The 14,330-nt window shown below is 38.4% G+C and overlaps 1 pseudogene across 1 annotated transcript; it reads right to left on the bottom strand.

Annotated features, from left to right (window-relative positions):
• Positions 1–108: 108 nt before the first annotated feature.
• LOC144640817 (uncharacterized) lies at positions 109–13,881 on the bottom strand (annotated as a pseudogene). The gene is made up of 14 exons (XR_013568445.1): positions 13,606–13,881; positions 12,200–12,340; positions 9,684–9,934; positions 9,170–9,251; positions 8,537–8,785; positions 7,973–8,046; positions 7,147–7,323; positions 6,620–6,793; positions 6,063–6,224; positions 5,495–5,605; positions 4,643–4,826; positions 1,834–1,891; positions 894–1,008; positions 109–571 (listed from the first exon to the last, which is right to left on the bottom strand). The product of XR_013568445.1 is annotated as an uncharacterized LOC144640817 (transcript).
• Between the last annotated feature and the right edge of the window lie 449 nt (positions 13,882–14,330).

Raw genomic sequence — 14,330 nt, 5'->3', positions numbered from 1 at the left:
TTGATTTACATGAAAACTGATCTTTGGGTGAAACTCATTTTCATATGAATGGTTTTGCATGTAGACTCGTTTTAAAACAGAGGCAAAGGGTAACTCGGAAATGGCCTATTGTATTAAACGTAATATAAATAAACAAAAAACTAAAGTTGCAAACAATAGTTTGCTTGAAATTTTAAAGCTATATGCAATATTTGCAGAATTATTTTACACTCTATATTTTTTTGTAATCTTTAACTTTTTATATTTTTCTGTTTGATAGAGGGCCACAGAGTCATCAGTAACTCATGTTAACTGTTAACTGTTACTCTCTGAAAATAAAGTCTTAACCTATGTGTATGCATATTATGAGTGAACGCAAGCAATTCGTTTCTTTGAAATCAAATCGGTCATTCTGTTATCAGTACGAGGCAATCTCATTAAAACGGTAACAACATCTATTCTTCTTCTGTATTTCAACAAATTGGCGTACCATCTGGGCGCGGCTGTCTTTAGGCTAGTTCAGCCTGCCTCAATAAAGATCTCCTAGTATAGCTTTGATACAGCCTCGATTTGCAGCGTGGAAGGTTGATTCCTGTTTTAAGATATGATGGCATTAACCTGGGCCATGAAAATTTTCAATAACGTGGCAAATTTCAATTTGTAGATACCCTGATTTGGGACAAACATATTCAGAAAGAAGTGCACCAAGAGTTTTGCCTGGTCCCCGGGCCGGCGTTCCTGCAGTTATTCAGCGGAGTGAAGGGCGAGAACAAAGAACATGGTGCTTGATGGTTAGGAGGGTATGAACAATGCAAGTACGACAACTCCATGCGCACCACATTCAAATCACGGAGGGGCGCCTGGGTACGGAGACGGGAAACCTTTCGTCTGTGGTTGTAGTAAGAATATCTTACCGTTGTTCCTGGTTTAAGTTTGCCCTCATGGCATCGGCTCTTTCTTGAGTTTGCCATAGCTCTTCAGGCATGGGTGGTGGCAGGTCTGCACTCTTTCTGTACTCTTTCATCATTTCTAAAGAGTCAAAATGCATTCCTGGATGTTAAACGTAAGCCTATTTTCAGGCTACAATTTGCTGGCTCGTTTTGCCGAAAGGGGTACCTTTTCTGTCTAAATCGTATATAAAAAGGGAGGAGCTTCCCCGTAACGATTTGTGCACTATCGGATCGATAGTGCCCGCACGTGACTGTTTGAAAATAATATTTGTTTTAAGAACATCAAATCTCCGCGGGACGACTATCAGCCGATAGTTCCTCGACGGAAACACTCTATTGTTAAAATAGTCCCCGTTCGAGGAAAATGCCCGGATGGATAGTGCCCACCCGTAAAATGTTTTGTAAACAAGCATGCCTGCAGACAAAAAAAATAACACCGAAATTCACTGCATTTCGTGGGTTTCTTGTCTGGTGTTGCTCCTTTGTTACATTTCGGCTTTCAATTGAGTTTGTTATCCTGAGAAGTAAAAAATAATTCACGATGCTCGTTTTTGAATAGGCACACGGAAGAAAATTTAATGGTGAACAATAAAAAACAATAGAGCGTTTCAGTCCCGGAACTATTGGTGTGGTAGTTGCCCCTTGGAAATTTGATGTTCTTAAAACTAGCATAATTTAGCCCTCGACGTTTTGATTCTCGGGCTAATATTTGTTTTGAGAACATCAAATTTTCGCGGGGCAACTATCAGCCGATAGTTCCTCGACATTGTTTAAATGGTGATTTATCCGGTGGATAGCGTTATCCATCCTTTGAACAACCGGTGACTTTCCGCTGCGTGGCCGTTAATGAAAAAGATGCTTCGAATAATATTTTCAATGATAAACTAAACGGGTTATTTTTCACCTTCAACTTCTTCACGTGTCTTTAATTCTCCAGGAACATAATACTTCTTGCGAATGTTCTGAAATGAAATCATTTTCGATAAAGTTTATCACGAGACAGCCGACGGCTTCAATGGAAGAGGTTACAACCAGATTTTGCTCCTTCCGCCAATACTAGAGGTATGCCTCAAACAATATTTCCCTCGTTAAGTTCAAAACCAAAGACAGATATCCATGTAACTTTAATTTTCGTGTTTCTTTACCGCTTTAGTACCAGTAAAATTAATAAGCAACACCTATTTTGTTCTATATTGAAACATCAATATATTACATAAGACACATAGATGCGAGACTATATTAAAAATAACTTCACTAGGCTTATTCAGGGCCAAGGATGTTTTGTCTGCGGGGGCAAACTCCTTTACACTCCATTGCGGGGCAAAGGAACTTACTACTAGGAAACTTACTAAGGAACCCACTACTATTTGGAACTGACTAAGGAAATCACTACTATAGGGAACTCACTAAGGAACTCACTACTATAAGGGAACTCACCACTAAGGAACTCACTACTATAGGGAACTCACTAAGAAACTCACTACTAGGGAACTCACTACTAGGGAATTCACCACTAGGGAACTCACTACTAAGGAACTCACTAAGGAACTCACTATTAGGGAACTCACTACTAGGGAACTCACTACAAGGGAACTCACTAAGGAACTCACTACTAGGGAACTCACTTCTAAGGAACTCACTAAGGAACTCACTACTAGGGAATTCACCACTAGGGAACTCACTACTAGGGAACTCACTACTAAGGAACTCACTAAGGAACTCACTATTAGGGAACTCACTAAGGAACTCACTACTAGGGAACTCACTACTAGGGAATTCACCACTAGGGAATTCACTACTAAGGAACTCACTAAGGAACTCACTATTAGGGAACTCACAAAGGAACTCACTACTAGGGAACTCACTACTAGGGAATTCACCACTAGGGAACTCACTACTAAGGAACTCACTAAGGAACTAACTATTAGGGAACTCACTACTAGGGAACTCACTACAAGGGAACTCACTAAGGAACTCACTACTAGGGAATTCACCACTAGGGAACTCACTACTAGGGAACTCACTACAGGGGAACTCACTAAGGAACTCACTACTATAGGGAACTCACTAATAGGGAACTCACTACTAGGGAAATCACTACTAGGGAACTCACTACAAGGGAACTCACTAAAGGGGAACTCACTAAGGAACTCACTACTATAGGGAACTCACTACTAGGGAACTCACTACTACGGAAATCACTACTAGGGAACTCACTACTAGGGAACTCACTACAAGGGAACTCACTACAGGGGAACTCACTATTAGGGAACTCACTACTAGGGAACTCACTACAAGGGAACTCACTAAGGAACTCACTACTAGGGAACTCACTGAGGAACTCACTACTAGGGAACTCACTACAGGGGAACTCACTAAGGAACTCACTACTATAGGGAACTCACTGCTAGGGAACTCACTACTAGGGAAATCACTACTAGGGAACTCACTACTAGGGAACTCACTACTAGGGAACTCACTAAGGAACTCACTAAGGAACTCACTATTAGGGAACTCACTAAGGAACTCACTACTAGGGAACTCACTACTAGGGAATTCACCACTAGGGAACTCACTACTAAGGAACTCACTAAGGAACTCACTATTAGGGAACTCACTACTAGGGAACTCACTACAAGGGAACTCACTAAGGAACTCACTACTAGGGAACTCACTACCAGGGAACTCACTACTAGGGAACTCACTACTAGGGAACTCACTATCAGGGAACTCACTACAAGGGAACTCACTAAGGAACTCACTACTAGGGAACTCAATACTAGGGAACTCACTACTAGGGAAATCACTAAGGAACTCACTACTAGGGAACTCACTACAAGGGAACTCACTAAGGAACTCACTACAAGGGAACTCACTAAGGAACTCACTACTAGAGAACTCACTACAAGGGAACTCACTACAGGGGAACTCACTACAAGGGAACTCACTACAAGGGAACTCACTAAGGAACTCACTACTAGGGAACTCACTAAGGAACTCACTACTTGGGAACTCACTACTAGGAAGACTCACTACTATAGGAAACACACTACTAGGGAACTCACTACTAGAGAACTCTCTAAGGAACTATAGGGAACTCACTAAGGAACTCACTACTGTAGGAAACTCACTTCTAAAACAAAAAACTAAGAAGGGAAAAAAAGAGTAGAGGGCAAGGAAACTGCACGTCTTTGTTTTGTTGTTTGCGCTTCATTTCATTTCCTTTGATTTTACGCTCGGGGCTTCAAGAATTGCTGAGAAGGCTTAGTGCGAACTGAGAGTTGGATTATAGTTTAAGCTCGCAGCTCGCAATTTTGATACAATCGTTATCCTGGAGTGGAGTAAATCTCAGAGAATTCTGCCGATAAAATTTGTTGTTGTTGTTAAAGTTGTTATTGTTGTGTTTGGTCGGGAGGAGTGAGGTCTAAATTAGTATGGGTTCCATACATACTGACTAGAATTTCGATATGTGATCGGAACCCACCGGAGTTCCGCTGTTTACTCCGAGCACACTAGTGGACTCCGCCAGACACTCGGAGAGGTCGACCACCAGAGGTATAATATATATACACGCAGGTTTCGCTGGAGTTTCGAAATACAGTCATACAGTAAGGTATTCTTCATATGTCAAGTTTCCACATCGATTAAATAAGGTTATAAAACTTACAGCTAAAAACGGCACTTCCTATCTATTTTTACGATATTGAACTCACCCAAAATTTAAACCTGCTCTGCCACTCAACGATTGCCACAGCCTGCATTCTTAGCGCAGTGAAAGAATGTAATGACTCTTCTTGGACCAACTCGTAAGTCAGCGAGAGTTGAGCGATCAGGATGTTCAGCAAAATAATTGTTACACTCATCATGAATAAGACGATGAGCACTGCTCCTAGCCATCTAGATTAGAAGCGAAAATGCAAATTTAAGAATGACCTGTTCTTCTGCTCAAGAATAAGTAATCGTTACAAAGGTACAACAAAATGGCACGAAAACGTGGTCAAGAAACTTAAAGCACAATGCAATTGAACAGTTTGTTATGAGTGAATACATCTGATTGAAGAATCCTTGACCCATGAAAGGCATAAACCATGAACGATGCAACCCAAATGTTCACTGGGAAATCGGGAAAAAATAAACGTCTTCTTTGACAGTATGAACATAACAATATGACAGGTTGAATATCTCACGCTCTTAAGGCTTTAAAAGAAAGCAATTTTTTTGATTATCAATAAAAGGAATATTAATAAGCTAAGCAAGGCTGTCTACCCAGAATACCATTGTGTCATATCGTTCAGGTTTATGTTTTTCACATGGCCAACGTTTCTTCAATTAGGTAAAAATTTATTAACACATGTGACATTATAGTCAAAGATATTTCGTAACATGATGATGATGGTGCTGATGATGATGATGATGACTATCAAGATCTAGTTGACTGCAGCGACGTGTTTCCTTATGGTTTGAAGTTGACATGTCGTGTTTGCCCAGGACTTTTGTGTTGCTTTGAAAGTGATAATGAACAAACTGACACTCAATAGTTTTATTTTAATGATGGTTGAACTCACCCAACTTCTGACAAGTTGCGAACAATGGACGTGCCTTCGAGCCAAGTCATGATACCAGCAACCATCACACATCCTACATTAGTAGTGCACGAAATTTCATTTCTGAGCGTGCTAAAACAAAACAACAGCAACAATAACAAATTTCTATGGTGTTTTCCAGTAGCCATACGAGATTAAAATAAGACTGTATGCCTTCGTGCGTCGTTGAATTTTTACGGCTTCTTTAGATAAACCAGTTATTTAGCGGTTTTCAATCGAGTGTCGTAAAACCAAAAAGAGTGAGAGAGCAACTAGAAATACATGTTGATAGAGTCATACACAGTAAAACGTGCCAGCGGGAAACCGTAGCAAAAAAGCACATAACGGGCGCTCCGCGTGGGAAGAGGTACGAGACCAAGCCGTTACTGGTTTTGGATTTGTGTTTTATTGGTTCAAAGAAGGAAGTGTGAGCTTTTTTAAACCAATCACAAGGCACAGTAAAAGTAAGACTAACATAATTGCTTTCGACACTAAATTGTAAACGGCTCTACCTCAAACGCGTAGCACAGCCGGCATTTGTCTTACTAACCTGTCGTCGAGTACTGTTTCTGTGGAGGTGCCTTTATGTGCTCTGACAGCTATGTAGAACGAAGTTGAAAATGTCACCAAAATTACTGTAAACACGACCAGAAATCTTGGAATGTCCTTGTAAACGACCTTACCAAGGCATTTTATGTACAAACCGATGTTTCTGTAAATAAGTCAAAGCGTTTAGGTTATCACAAACCCGGGTTAGGCGCTTCATTACGTACAGGTAGAACAGTTCTAATTACATCAATGACTCTATAAAATCTTCGAAATTATAGATTTATAAATTTAGTTTGATTTGTGGTCAGTGAAGATTGTACTTTTCTATTAAATAATCGCACGAAACACACAATTTTTACTTAAAGGCTTAAGTAGTGCAGTGCAATAGGAGGTAGACGGTCTGAAAAGATGTTTTAATCAAGGAAAAAAAAATTCCTTTCTAGCATTCGTCGAGCTGTAAAAAGCTTGTTTAATCCCATAAGGCTGTTTCGTTTACAACATAAATCGAGCAATAAAAGTAGAAGAAAGTGAAAAGTTTGAAAAATACTTCCTACTTACCGATCTACACCTGAGTATTTAAAGACGCCTATAAAATTGATCAAAATTGCCAAGGAAGCAAAAGTCCACTGTGCATTGTTTCCAGAAAATCTGATTAAGTACGTCGCCAGAATTAGAAAATATCCTGACAGATCCAAGTAGTTAAAGACATCTTTGATGTAGGCCAGTGGTTCTCTGAAGTGGAAAGAAAATAACACCTACCCTTTGATCCCGACATCCAAGAAATTTTTATAGGAACTTGATACTAGTTTCCTGTAATTTAGGTGTAGCTCTTCTTCACCCAGAAGGTTGCATCACGCCTTTTACTCGCGCATATTTTTTACCTTAAAAACGAATTAAAAAAAAGCATACCATCTACTTCAAATACCTTTGAAATAATCTACCCTCGCTTTGTAACTAGAATTACGTGTCCGTGAAAGTCTAGGCTAGAACGGGAAAAGTGTGCATACCAATTTAAATAGATGCTTTAATTTGTTAGTGATTATATTTTCAGCACTAAGATTCTATTTCAATTAGAAAAAAATTACCTTTTTAGTTCGAAAAGCTCATCAAATAGAAACCATAATGTCATGGCGATAACCCACACTTCAACAAATTTAAAGAAACTTGACGTCTTAAGGTACTGGAAGCCCTGTGATGTGGCAGCCATCATAAGATCGGTGCAGAGAAAAGCCAGGAAAATCAAGTAATTCAATCCTCGGAACCTGTCAATTTAATAATAGGAACAGTTATTAAATCGCTGGGAACGTACAAAGAGGGAGAGGAGAGGAGTGGATGAAACTCTCTCGAGATATTTTCTTCTTGCAAATTTGAAATATAAGAAGATTACCTTTTTGGTGTTTGAAATTTCAGAAAGCGTTCATTCATCTTTTACGGGAATCAATCGAAAATCGATAACCAGATTTCAATATGCAGTTTTAGCTTAATTAAAACCAACTTGACATTCGCCTTAATGGCAGGTACTTTTTTCATATTTTATTGGAATGCATTGTATCTGACTTCCTAAGAAAACAGTGAAATCCAAGATGTCGGATTTAAAATCCCCATATGACGTCATGATCAAAGAGTATGGCCTCGTTCTGCATAGTAATATCAGGGATATCAACTTAATGCAAGATACGTTTAATTTGTCTTTATAGAAACACAGGTCTGTTAAACAAATCCTTGAATTCGTGATCTTTTAGATATATTTAGTAAAAATATAATGACCACAAAACTCCTTTCAACTTTATTGTTACTCATCTCATAATGTAATTGCTAAGACTTGACTTTGGGATCATTTGCGGACTTTAATTTATAAAGTTGTTCTCTTGTGAAAGAGTTAGCCAGACAAGAATAAAAATCCTACCGTACCTGAACCAAAACGCAGCATATTTTCCCCATTTTCTTTTTGTTTACAACTTAATCACAAAGTGATTTAAAATTTCCTGTAAGAAAAAAATTAAAACACGTAGAAACAAGAAAAAACTTGAACGATTTTCACTGCAAAAGCCATGCCATTTTTTACGAGTTCTCGTTTGGTGTTTCAGTTAGACATGTTAGCCTTCTTCTTCTTCCTTCTTTTTTGCCTTCTTAATACATTAGAGAGCTTGAGCAAACCACAAGAGAAACCGAATTTTCTTTCCTGTGTAAAATGACAATGCGGAATTACCAATTTCTGCCTTTACTGAGAACGTGAACTACAACGCCAATACTTTTTTAGTTTCTTGTGCGAATTAAACACCGCCTTCAATTTCAATTCATTTTGGGATAGCTCTGACAGTGATAGAAGAAATTAAATCAAAATATGAATCATGATTATCATGAACTTCGAAGGAGAAACATAAATTTATTTTTAATTGACGTTGTCCTTACTGTCTTCTTTCTTCTTTTACTCTGTATTAATCATTGACAGAGAGCCGCCATTTTCTAATCTACCTTGTTGAGAGTCTGTTGGCAATGCTTCGCCAAATTGTAGTAACAAGACTTGGGCGTGTACTCGTATTCAGCATCATCCGGGAATCTGCCGTTGACGTCACTCTCCAGGATGTCATAAGTCACTTGAAAGTGAGTGGGCGTGTCCTGAAGCTGTTCCCATGACAGGCACGGGACAATGTCTGACGGCAGGCATGGTGGATGGGGCCAGCGAGGAGAAATGAGACAATCTAACACGGCAACGATGGTTTTCTGCCGATAATATGAATAAAGAAAAACGTCGAGTACACTGAAACAATCTACGGTAATTTCAACAGTTTTCGATAGTAAAATGACCTAAAACATTAATTTCCGTTTAAAAAATGGATTGTTTTATCGCAAACTATCAATGAATAAAAGACTTATGAAGCTATTTCTTAGCGTAACCTTGAAAGAAGCTTAAGTTTAACCGTAAACCGACAGCATGGTTTGTCAGCTAGTGCTTTTGATATATGCGTTAATTAACGGTACTAAGTCTGCATGTTCAAAGAATTTATCGCAGATATCTTTTGTTTCTTTGTGTTATCATCAGTTCGTCGATCAGTGATCAACCGCTAGCAACTGTTTACCAGACACTTTCCATGAATAGTTCCACACCTGCATTTTAAGCTCTTCCGTCAGTTTCACTAGGCTAATTGGAGCTCTTCTTTGCTGTTTGGCCCTGAACAAGTCTCCAACTCTAGAGAAATAAAAAGAATTATTGTCTTCACTGTAATCACAGCGCGCAATTACTTGAATTGTACATATTTCAAAGTAAGTACTATAAAAACCAAACAACTGCAACATAAGGATGACCTGGGCACCCAAAGATAGAATAAGAAAAGGGAGACTAAAAACCAGCTGTAGGCGTACAGTAGAGAGAGAAATTGATGGAATAGGCTGGAAATCTCGGACTGAGGTACGAAGAACAGCAGTAAACAGCGATGAATGGAGTCGTCCAGAATTCAATTTTTGTAAAAGATATTTGCCGTTGGATTCCCATACAAACACTGTAATTTCTCACCGCGTTGCCTACCCGTTAAGATGGCGTCGAAAGCCGTGATAACCCATTGTACTTGAGAGAAAAGTTTGAATGAATCCGAAGTTTTAAGTAAACACTCGCCCTACCAACCTTCTGTGATCCATTCTCCTTATTAGGAATGCAGCCACGTCATCTTGACCGTTTTTTATCGCAGTTTCAACCGGAAGTTCGCCCTGACCGTTTGTAGCCACAAGCATGCTGGGATAACTGTCAATCAAAAACTTTGCCAGCGAGACGTAGTTCTTGGTCGCAGCTATGTGTAATGGAGTGTTGTGGAGATAATCTTCAACCTCTTTTAAATTAACTCCTGAATCACACAGGATTTTAAGGAATCTACAAACCTAACAAAGTAAACTGTTGTTACCATTAATTAACCCTCGGACGTACAAGGAGGGGGGTGAATGCCACCCCCCCCCCCCTCCGTAAGGTTTTTCCCAAATTTTGAAAAAAAGCATTTACCCTACAATGCTGAAACTTTCGGTAGCTGCTCATTCATCCTTTGTGGAAATTTTGATATGTCAACCATGTGCCCATGGTATATGACGTTGCCATGGCAACGTCATAAATACAAGCAGGTCTTGCCAAAAATCGTCATTTTTAACATTTTTTCTTGATTTTTTCCAGTTTTTTTAAAACAGAAGTGCAAGATTTGTTTATTTTTACATTCCATAAGCATTCTCGCTTGATTTTGCATCAATTTCCGTTATTTTGTGACTGTCTAAGAAAATGTTGAAATCCAAGATGGCGGATCCAAGATGGCGGCTCTTATGACGTCACAGCCAATTAAAATTATGTCATTTTGTAGAGTAGGCTAAGGGCTTTCTTTTCAGAGAAAAATAATTTCGCTACGCCTTAATATAACGAAAACTCCGGGGAGGGGTTTCATCCACCCCCCCCCCCCCCTCTGTACGATGATGGGGGTATGAGTTTGCTTGTACGTCCGAGGGTTAACCTAAAAAATGAAATTTTATTATTTGACAATTACCCGCACATAAACACAATCATGTGTCTGTGAGTAGTCAAACGGTGAAAGATTTTAATAGTCTTTAAACGACCCTGTGTAACAGACCAGCTGTTAAGAGCCCGCCTGGTAAGATACTTTGTCCTTCTAGCTTGGTTTAATGCAAACCACCAATATTTATACGTGGCCTCCAGCGACGTGAATACTCTTCTTACCAATCGAAATGAAGTTATATCTTTCGTGCGTTTCCCTGCTGTGAAAAATGTTTTTCACGATCACATTGGCCAGTTTAAGGGAAAATTGATAGCTTCATTGGAGAAAGTTTTCTTTTGGAGGGAGGGGGGGGGGGGGTAGGAGGTCAGTGTTGTAGAAACATCACATCGTGTTTTTTGACCGCCTAAAAGTGACGTCTCTTTTTATATATAATACTTAAAGAATCCCCTGGCGAACATCAAGGTCTCCCCAAATTTGTTTCCAAGGAGTGACCACAAGATGTAAATTGCATTTTTCCTTATTTCGCGAGTATTTATTTAATTACATGTAAAATAATTGACAAGTAGGAACTAGATTACAAACTTAACTATCTACAGGTCAGCGTTGAAAGGGTTCTTACTTTGTATCTTCGATTGTGTCAACACTGTAGTAATCAACCTTGGATTGAAAAGCATCCAAATATGTTCATTTTAGTAGCAATCACTTTTCAATTATTGTGCGTCATATCAAATCAAACACACGTTTTATGAACTCCGCCATCTTGGCATAGGCATACGAGGCGGGGGAACGAGGGGGGCTGCAGCCCCCCCAGTGCCGAAATTTTTCGGGCAAAATGCTAAGAATTCGGGCAACAAGCTTTGAGAAAAAATAGAAAATAAGCGGACTAATCTCAACATTACAATCGAAACGAATTACGTCACCAGAAAAATTACTGGAACTTTGTGGTTCAAAAGTCCAAATTCCTCATTCATCTGCTTTCGTTTCCTCTCGCAAATTGCTATAATTATGTTCGATTTTGTCGCAAATTCTTCGTGACCCCTCAGTTTGATTCAGTTGCAATCAGCTTTTCCATAGCTTGAGCGTTTCAGTACATTGACACCTTCGGACAACGCCTTGACATTAATTAAAGAACTATCGTTTCCTTTAAGCAAACAGGCAAGGTTTGTACACAACTATTTCAATAAACGGTCTGTCGTCCTTTATATATTCCTCTTTATAAGGCTTTCCATTCATGCCATTTTTTTTTTTCGGGCAATAAGGTCTCCGCCCCCCTAGGTCCGAAGGTGCCCGTACGCCTATGCATCTTGGATTAAAAAGTTTTTAAAATATGTAAGAAAATCTCCAGAATAAGTAAAAAATCGAAACGATAAGGATGAAAAACTGATAAGATTTTGGAATGCTTTACATTGAAAAAAAAAAAAAATAACAAAGCAAAACAAAATGTCATTTAAACAGGAAATTAAGCTGAAAACATCAGGAAACGGTGAAACACCCTTTTAAAACATGATTGCCATAGAAACGTCAACCCTCGTAGTTAAACCATTGACACACCAAAATGTTCCCTGATTATTTTCACGGCAAGTGTACGAAGTGAGGGCATCATTGCTTCGAGACTTAATACTGAATCGTGAAGTAAATGTCCTCTTATTACCTGTGGCTCATAATTCCAATCTTCCAGCAGATAAAGCGCAGTGCTTTCTTTGGTATCACATACATCTATTAATCTCTGGAGACGAACTGAATCCATTGCTTGGTTCCTTTCAATTCCTTTTTCTCTCATTTCTTGCCTGACCTATGGAATAAAGTTGAATGTCTTTCTAGCGAAACCCCCCTGGATAATTCCATTATCATATTGCCTTGGGCTACAATGTAATATTGAAGTGTCAACAAAAAGTGCCAGTAGATACTGGGCAGCGCTTAGTTTACCATAACACTTTAAAATCTCGAGGCGAACTAAATCCATTGCTTTGCGTCTTGTAATCATTTCTTTTCTTGCCTAACCTTATAAATATCATTGATTACTTTTCTTCCTAGCGGAAGCCTCATGGAGTTTTCTATTGTCATTTCACCTCGGGCGCAGACATAATTAAGAGCCAGGCTAAAGAACTATCGGCTGGTACGACAAATCATTTTTTTTTTAATTATAAAAGGCTTCGTATATTTAAATAAACAAAATTTGACATGGTATTCGTAAGCAGCGCGTATTACGAGCCAATACTTGGGAGAACAAAGGCATTTCTCGTACAGACATCTATTTAGTTCCGGGGACTGATGAAAAACAAGTAATTAAAAAAAAAGAAATTACCATATAAATATAAAGTATGGAATGTTCAGAAAGAACTAGTTTTGATCGCCTTGTCAGTAGAATATATTTACAAAAACCACCGAAGAAGATGTATTTGTGCAAAATCTGTGTTACTAGACGCCGGTATCATTTTTTTAAACATTTTTTCCCTCCATAAAATAACGTTATTAATTAAAAAAAACTATTTCTCTTTAAATGCCGTAGGGAATAAATTTAATTTGTTTTAGCAGATTTATGAGTGGAAATAGATGGGAGAAATTTTTTGATATTACGACGTTCTAAGCATATCAATAAAACTCATTTATCAGGGCGTGAACGAGAAGAACGTTTTAATTAATATAGAAGACTTATAAAACCTCAAACGTGCGGCGTATTGTAGTAGTGTTTATATAAAATGGCCTTTTAGTGCAATCAGAGATTAATTTGAAATGTACAATTCATTCAGAGATAGCAAAGATATGTAGGGGCTTTTTACCCTCAGTTAATGCTTATTCCTTAGTTTCTAAAATAAAATCTATTTGGACACTTCATTGAAATGCGTGGCAAAGCATCAAAACGTCTTATGAAACTTTTGATTACGTTGGACATTATTTGTCATTAATTAATATTAATTAATGTTTGTGTCTATGAAGAAACGAAAGAAATAATGGTTTTAAAAGGTAAATGTATGCCAAATGCGGCTTAAAGACGCTGTTCTCTTCGAGTTTTTGGGAAACATGTTTTTCTTCGTACAACTTAGTTCCTTTACTCACCCTTTCGTAAAATTCTTCGCTGGAGTGTTCAATCGCCTCCACTCGGTCTTGCAGGGTAAAAGTGCTGCCAAGCGAATATGTCTCATCCGCAAGAGAAGAGCTTCGGTGAAGAATTAGATCTTCGCTTGATATTTGATTATTCATTTTGAACACAAGCTACAGTTTCCGTCGCACCACCCCCTTGGCAGTCAGTTCGAGCCCTAATATGTCCGTATAGCTAACATAAACTTAAAAACAACAGAGTAATTTTTGGACCTGATGTCATTACAAATGAGAACTGGATCAAAAATAAGATTTGGATTATGTAATTAATGACAGGTGTTTGATTTTAATATTAAATCTTACTTAAGCCAGTAGTCACGTGGTAGAAACTTAGAATACTGTCCGAATTAATATTATTAAGTGCTATGCTATCGCGTTCTAAGGTAAAGTAAATGCGTCTTGTTAGTGCATTACATACGGATAATAAAAACGATCATTTTACTCCAAAAAACCCAAAAGAACATAATTTTGAAAAATGAGCATAATTTGGTCATTTTTTAAGCAAAAAACGAGCATTGCTAAGAGTATTAAATGCCAGTTTTACTAGCATAATCGGGAAATGCCTAGCTGAAATTACTCCGAAAACACGTTTTGTAACCGTTTATTGATTGTTTTGGCGCTACAGTCCTAAATTTCTCTAATCTTTGCCATAAATGCACTTTCTTGCACTGCAGCAAGTTCTT

Source organism: Oculina patagonica, unplaced genomic scaffold (assembly GCF_052425735.1).
Source record: "Oculina patagonica isolate OP01 unplaced genomic scaffold, crgOcupat unplaced5, whole genome shotgun sequence".
In the NCBI taxonomy this organism is placed as follows: Eukaryota; Metazoa; Cnidaria; class Anthozoa; order Scleractinia; family Oculinidae; genus Oculina; species Oculina patagonica.
This window is presented reverse-complemented; position numbering and strand designations above follow the sequence as displayed.